The following is an 8462-nucleotide window of genomic DNA, read 5'->3' as shown; positions in this document are numbered from 1 at the left end:
TAAAGATCTTCGTAGAATATGTGGGAGCCAATATGGGCATCCAGGTCCCGCTATTGGTTATTGACCGGAGAGGTGTCTCGGTCATGTCTACATAGTTCTCGAACCCGAAGGGTCCGCACGCTTAAAGTTATGATGACAGTTTTATTATGAGTTTATGTATGTTGATGTACCGAAGGAGTTCGGAGTCCCATATGAGATCGGGGACATGACGAGGAGTCTCGAAATGGTCGAGACATAAAGATCGATATATTGGACGACTATATTCGGACTTCGGAAAGGTTCCGAGTGATTCGGTTATTTTTCGGAGTACCGGAGAGTTACGGGAATTCGTATTGGGCCTTAATGGGCCATACGGGAAAGGAGAGAAAGACCCCAAAGGGTGGCCGCACCCCTCCCCATGGGCTAGTCCGAATTGGACTAGGGAGGGGGGGCGCCCCCTTCCTTCTTTCTCCTTCCCCCTTCCCTTCTCCTACTCCCACAAGGAAAGGAGGAGTCCTACTCCGGTGGGAGTAGGACTCCCCCCTTTGGCGCGCCTCTCCCTTGGCCGGCTGCCTCCTCCTTGCTCCTTTATATACGGGGGCAGGGGGGCACCCCATAGACACAACAATTGATCCTTGAGATCTCTTAGCCGTATGCGGTGCCCCCCTCCACCAAATTACACCTTGATAATACCGTTGCGGAGCTTAGGCGAAGCCCTGCGTTGGTGGAACATCATCATCGTCACCACGCCGTCGTGCTGACGAAACTCTCCCTCAACACTCGGCTGGATCGGAGTTCGAGGGACGTCATCGAGCTGAACGTGTGTAGAACTCGGAGGTGCCGTACGTTCGGTACTTGATCGGTCGGATCGTGAAGACGTACGACTACATCAACCGCGTTGTGATAACGCTTCCGCTGTCAGTCTACGAGGGTACGTGGACAACACTCTCCCCTCTCGTTGCTATGCATCACCATGATCTTGCATGTGCGTAGGAAATTTTTGAAATTACTACGTTCCCCAACAAGTATTTGGCGGATAAGAAGGATGGCAAAGTGAACAAAGGTATATTTGATATACATGTTATTGATGTGTACTTTACTAGTGTTTATAGCAACCCCTCAGTATTTGATACTAGTTCAGTTGCTATGATTAGTAACTCGAAATGGGAGTTGTAGAATGAACAGAGACTAGTTAAGGATGAAGTGACGATGTGTGTTGGAAGTGGTTCCAAGATTGATATGATCATCATCGCACACTCCCTATACTTTCGGGATTAGTGTTGAACCTAAATAAGTGTTATTTGGTGTTTGCGTTGAGCATGAATATGATTTGATCATGTTTATTGCAATACGGTTATTCATTTAAGTTAGAGAATAATTGTTGTTCTATTTACATGAATAAAACCTTATATGGTTACACACCCAATGAAAATGGTTCGTTGGATCTCGATCGTAGTGATACACATATTCATAATATTGAAACCAAAAGATGCAAAGTTAATTATGATAGTGCAACTTATTTGTGGTACTGCCGTTTAGGTCATATTGGTGTAAAGCGCATGAAGAAACTCCATGCTAATGGGCTTTTGGAATCACTTGATTATGAATCACTTGATGCTTGCGAACCATGCTTTCTGGGCAAGATGACTAAGACTTCGTTCTCAATAACAATGGAGCGAGCAACTGACTTATTGGAAATAATACATATTGATGTATGCGATCCGATGAGTGTTGAGGCTCGCGGCGGGTATCGTTATTTTCTGACCTTCACAGATGATTTGAACAGATATGGGTATATCTACTTGATGAAACATAAGTCTGAAACATTTGAAAAGTTCAAAGAATTTTAGAGTGAAGTGGAAAATCATCGTCACAAGAAAATAAGGTTTCTACGATCTGATCGCGGAGACAAATATTTGAGTTACGAGTTTGGTCTTCAATTAAAACAATGTGGAATAGTTTCAAAAATTTGTGCCACCTGGAACACCACAGCATAATGGTGTGTTTGAACGCCATAACCGTACTTTATTGGATATAGTGCAATCTATGATGTTTCTTACCGATTTACCACTATAGTTTTGGGGTTATGCATTAGAGACAGCTGCATTCACGTAAAAGAAAGGGGCACCATCTAAATTCGTTTGAGACGACACCATATGAACTGTGGTTTGGCAAGAAACCAAAGTTGTCATTTCTTAAAGTTTGGGGTTACGATGCTTATAAGAAAAAAATTCATCCTGATAAGCTCAAACCCAAATCGGAGAAATGTGTCTTCATAGGATACCCAAAGGAGACAGTTGGGTACACCTTCTATCTCAGATCCGAAGGCAAGATATTCGTTGCTAAGAATGGATCCTTTCTAGAGAAGGAGTTTCTCTCGAAAGAAGTGAGTGGGAGGAAAGTAGAACTTGATGAGGTAACTGTACCTGCTCCCTTATTGGAAAGTAGTTCATCACAGAAATCTGTTCCTGTGACTCTTATACCAATTAGTGAGGAAGCTAATGATGATGATCATCTAACTTCAGATCAAGTTACTACTGAACCTCGTAGGTCAACCAGAGTGAGATCCACACCAGAGTGGTACGGTAATCCTATTCTGGAGGTCATGTTACTTGACCATGACGAACCTACGAACTATGAGGAAGCGATGATGAGCCCAGATTCCGCGAAATGGTTTGAGGCCATGAAATCTGAGATGGGATCCATGTATGAGAACAAAGTATTGACTTTGATTGACTTGCCCAATGATCGGCGAGCCATTGAGATTAAATGGATCTTCAAGAGGAAGACGGACGCTGATAGTAGTGTTACTATCTACAAAGCTAGAATTGTCGCAAAAAGGTTTTCGACAAGTTCAAGGTGTTGACTATGATGAGAGTTTCTCACTCGTATCTATGCTTAAGTCTGTCCGAATCATGTTAGCAATTGCCGCATTTTATGAAATCTGGCAAATGGATAAACAAAACTACATTCCTTAATAGATTTATTAAAGAAGAGTTGTATATGATGCAACCAGAAGGTTTTGTCGATCCTAAAGGTGTTAACAAAATGTGCAAGCTCCAGCGATCCATCTATGGACTGGTGCAAGCATCTCGGAGTTGGAATATACACTTTGATGAGTTGATCAAAGCATATAGTTTTATACAGACTTACGGTGAAGCCTGTATTTACAAGAAAGTGAGTGGGAGCACTACAACATTTCTGATAAGTATATGTGAATGACATATTGTTGATCGGAAATAATGTGGAATTATTCTGCAAAGCATAAAGGAGTGTTTGAAAGGAGTTTTTTTCAAAGAAAGACCTCGGTGAAGCTGCTTACATATTGAGCATCAAGATCTATAGAGATAGATCAAAACGCTTGATAAGTTTTTTCAATGAGTACATACCTTGACAAGATTTTGAAGTAGTTCAAAATGAAACAGTCAAAGAAAGAGTTCTTGCCCATGTTACAAGGTGTGAAATTGAGTAAGACTCAAAGCCCGACCACGGCAGAAGATAGAAAGAGAATGAAAGTCATTCCCTATGCCTCAGCCATAGGTTCTATAAAGTATGCCATGCTATGTACCAGATCTATTTTATACCCTACACTGATTTTGGCAAGGGAGTACAATAGTGATCTTGGAGTAGATCACTGGACAGCGGTCAAAATTATCCTTAGTGGAATAAGGATATGTTTCTCGATTATGGAGGTGACAAAAGGTTTGTCGTAAAGGGTTACGTCGATACATGTTTTGGCACTGATCCAGATAACTCTAAGTCTTCATCTGGATACATATTGAAAGTGGGAGCAATTAGCTAAAGTAGCTCCGTGCAAAGCATTGTAGACATAGAAATTTACAAAATACATACGGATCTGAATATGGCAGACCCGTTGACTAAACTTCTCTCACAAGCAAAACATGATCACACCTTACTACTCTTTGGATGTTAATCACATAGCGATGTGAACTAGATTATTGATTCTAGTAAACCCTTTGGGTGTTGGTCACATGGCGATGTCAACTATGGGTGTTAATCACATGGTGATGTGAACTATTGATGTTAAATCACATGGCGATGTGATCTAGATTATTGACTCTAGTGCAAGTGGGAGACTAAAGGAAATATGCCCTAGAGGCAATAATAAAGTTATTATTTATTTCCTTATTTCATGATAAATGTTTATTATTCATGCTAGAATTGTATTAACCGGAAACATAATACTTGTGTGTATACATAGACAAACAGAGTGCCACTAGTATGCCTCTACTTGACTAGCTCGTTGATCAAAGATGGTTATGTTTCCTAGCCATAGACATGAGTTGTCATTTGATTAATGGGATCACATCATTAGGAGAATGATGTGATTGACTTGACCCATTCCGTTAGCTTAGCACTTGATCGTTTAGTATTCTGCTATTGCTTTCTTCATGACTTATACATATTCCTATGACTATGAGATTATGCAACTCCCGTTTACCGGAGGAACACTTTGTGTGCTACCAAACGTCACAACATAACTGGGTGATAATAAAGGTGCTCTACAGGTGTCTCCGAAGGTACTTGTTGGGTTGGCGTATTTCGAGATTAGGATTTGTCACTCCGATTGTCGGAGATGTATCTCTGGGCCCACTCAGTAATGCACATCACTATAAGCCTTGCAATTGTAACTAATGAGTTAGTTGCGGGATGATGTATTACGGAACGAGTAAAGAGACTTGCCGGTAACGAGATTGAACTAGGTATTGAGATACCGACGATCGAATCTCGGGCAAGTAACATACCGATGACAAAGGGAACAACGTATGATGTTATGCGGTTTGACCGATAAAGATCTTCGTAGAATATGTGGGAGCCAATATGAGCAACCAGGTTCCGCTATTGGTTATTGACCGGAGACGTGTCTTGGTCATGTCTACATTGTTCTCGAACCCGTAGGGTCCTCACGCTTAAAGTTCGATGACGGTTATATTATGAGTTTATGTGTTTTGATGTACCGAAGGTAGTTTGGAGCCCCGGATGAGATCGGGGACATGACGAGGAGTCTCGAAATGGTTGAGACGTAAAGATCGATATATTGGACGACTATATTCGGACATCGGAAAGGTTCCGAGTGATTCGGATATTTTTGGGAGTACCGAAGAGTTACGGGAATTCGTCGGGGAGTATATGGGCCTTATTGGGCTTTAGGGGAAAGAGAGAGGAGAGGTTGGGCGCCCTCCCAAGGCCTAGTACGAATTGGACTAGGGGGAGGGGCTGCGCCCTCTCCTTCCTTCTCTTCTCTTTCCCCTTTCCTTGACTCCTACTCCTACTACTTGGAAGGGGGTGAATCCTACTCCCGGTGGGAGTAGGACTCCTCCTAGGGCGCTCTATAGAGAGGGCCGGCGCTCCCCCTCCTCCACTCCTTTATATACGGGGAGGGGGCACTCCTTGGAGACACAACAATTGATCTCTTGATCTCTTAGCCGTGTGCGGTGCCCCCCTCCACCATAATCCACCTCGATAATATCGTAGCGGTGCTTAAGCGAAGCCCCGCGTCGGTAGAACATCATCATCGTCACCACGCCGTCGTGTTGACGGAACTCTCCCTCAAAGCTCGGCTGGATCGGAGTTCGAGGGACGTCATCGAGCTGAACGTGTGCTGAACTCGGAGGTGTCGTGCGTTTGGTACTTGATCGGTCGGATCGTGAAGACGTACGACTACATCAACCGCGTTGTGCTAACGCTTCCGCTTTCTGTCTAAGAGGGTACGTGGACAACACTCTCCCCTCTCGTTGCTATGCATCACCATGATCCTGTGTGTGCGTAGGAATTTTTTTGAAATTACCACTTTCCCCAACAGCCAACTCCAACGAATTTTGAATCTTCGGCAGGGACTGCTAGTAGTTACCCAGCCCAATGAATTGTTTGAGCTGGAACTGTTGGGGGCTTGGAAAACCCGAGGCAGTTCGCGAGCTTCGTAATATGGTGACGCAAGAAGTGCCCGCCCTTCTGTTCGTCATGGAAACGAAGATTAGGGGAAATAGAGTAGAAAATTTGCAAACTACTCTGGGGTTTGGAGGATGATTCGCAGTTGACAGTGATGGCTTGAGTGGTGGTCTTGGGCTATTCTGGTCACGAGAGATTTCAGTGGACCTGAAGAATTTTAGTCCCGGCCACATCGATGTAATGGTGCGAGCAGTGGATAATTCTTTTGATGAATGGTGATTTACAGGCTTTTATGGTGCTCCAAGAGTTCAGGATCGACGTCATAATTGGACATTTCTCTGTACTTTGCATGTTGTGCCACATGATGCATGGCTATGTATGCGTGATTTTAATGAAACCCTATTTGCTTCACAACACTTCGGTAGATCAGCTCGTCCAGAGTGGCAATTGAGGGCGTTTCGCAAAGTAACATATGAATGTTCTCTCCAGGATCTTGTTTGGTATGGAGTAGTTTACACATGGGATAACAGGAAGGCGGGTGGAGCCAATGTCAAAGCGAGACTCGACCAAGCTTTTGCTACGGAGGATCTGTTTCAGCGTTATGAGGACATCTGTGTTCGCCATGTTAGTCACATAGAACCTGACCATTATTTTATTGTAGCTGAGATGATTAAAATTCAGCCAGGTGGGTGGCGAAGTACTGCTAAATAATTCCTGTATGAAAATGTCTAGCAAACTCATACGGATTATGATAATCTCGTATTGGAGACTTGGCGCAGAAATAAGAGTAACCACGACATGCAAGGAATTGTTGATACGTTGACTGCTTTGCCGAAAGAGTTAGCACCATGGATTGCTCGGGAGTTTGGTTCGCTACGAAAAAACATTCGGAAATTACAGAAACAACTTGAGCGAATTCGTGGGCAATCCATTGGCAGTGGCCCTACTGATGAACAGAGTTGGACCATCAAAAACCTGAGAGGTGCGATGCACCAAGAAGTGATCTAGATGAAGCAACGCTCTCGAGTTTCATGGCTTTGAGCTGGGGACCAAAATACTGAATATTTTCACGCCCAAGCAACCCAACAGAAATGTATGAATTAGATTTTGGGGCTGAGTAGGCAAGATGTCTCCCATTGTGCGAATGCCGATGAGGACAAATTGGAAGTTCAATCTTTCTTCGAAAACTTGTACACCTCTTAGGGTTCTAATGATATGGAAAATTTATTGAGTTATCTCCCTGTACTTGTTACACCTGACATAATGCGCTGACAAGACCCTATGTTGAGGAGGAGGTCAAGCACGCTTCGTTCCAGATGGCTCCATCAAGGGCGCCAGGTGGTGATGGATTCACGGCGGGTTTCTTTCAGAGATACTGGTCCGTCATCAAGATTGACGTGGTGCCGGCAGTATTAGATTTTCTCAATGGGATGAGCTTCCAGCAAGTCTCAATGACACGTCCATTACTCTTATACCCAAGGTACGCGATTCCAAGAAAATCTCTAAGTATCACCCTATATCTATCTGCCTGGTCCTCTATAAGATAGCTACTAAGGCGGTTAGAAATAGAATGAGGGAAGGTATGGAGGTGGTCATAAGTGAAGAACAAAGTGCTTTTGTGCTCGAACGTTTGATTACGGACAACATTCAGGTGGTATATGAGTGTATGCATGCTATATAGTGCATATACTTAACATATATACATGTTTGTCCATCAAAACCCGAGCACCAATCAGATGCCGCAGTTCAGTAACCAAGCTTTCGTATCAATGCATCATATATATTGTAAACAAGAACACAAAAATAATGCAGAAGGATGGTTTTGTATAGTGGCTTAGTGGGTTAAATGACTCCAAATTTACCGCTATAGCGGACTATTAGTGTCATTTTTAGTTTTGCATTCATTGCTTTAGGGGGGTTGAGCTCACGAAGGTTATAGCGGCGCTCAAAACACTTATCAAATCTACACATGTTCCGCTCGATCGCCGGGGCGCAGCAAGTCAGCAGCGACAGATTGAAGCAGCAACACAGCTTTGACCTTTGGCACGAGACCCCCCAGGGCACTCCGTAGCGCGATGGCGAGCTGGCTGCTGGACCAGCACCGGCAGCAGCTGCAGGTGCTGAGCGCACTGGACGTGCGGCGCCAAGACGTAGTGGTACCACTTCAGGGTGATCGTTGTCGCCAGCATGGGATTTTTCGCCGACGCCTACGACCTCTTCCGCATCTCGCTTGGTACCATGTTCCCAGGCCGCGTCTACTACGCTGACCCCTCCAGCCCAAACCCTCGCACGCTTCCGCCCAACGTGGTCGTGGCCGTCAACGGCGTCATGCTCTGCGGCACCCTCGCCGACCAATTCTTCTTCGGCTGGCTCGGCGACAGGCTCGGCCGAAAGAGCGTCTACGGCATGATGCTCATGCTCATGTCTGTATGCTCCTTCACCTCTGACTTCTCGTTTGGACAGTGGCGGAGCTAGACGGATTATAATGGGGGTCCAATGACAAAATACGAGTGTTTGGAGAGGCCAAAAAGCTAAAAAAGTTTTCATCTAAGTCCTCCTATTTTTTTCCTTCA

General features: G+C 44.3%; 1 pseudogene; it reads left to right on the top strand.

Moving 5' to 3' along the window:
• The first annotated feature begins 7964 nt into the window (after positions 1-7964).
• LOC123157768 (probable inorganic phosphate transporter 1-12) overlaps positions 7965-8462 on the top strand; it is a 1148-nt pseudogene continuing 650 nt past the window's right edge.

This window comes from Triticum aestivum, chromosome 1D (genome assembly GCF_018294505.1).
Source record: "Triticum aestivum cultivar Chinese Spring chromosome 1D, IWGSC CS RefSeq v2.1, whole genome shotgun sequence".
NCBI classification, from domain to species: Eukaryota; Viridiplantae; Streptophyta; class Magnoliopsida; order Poales; family Poaceae; genus Triticum; species Triticum aestivum.
This window is presented reverse-complemented; position numbering and strand designations above follow the sequence as displayed.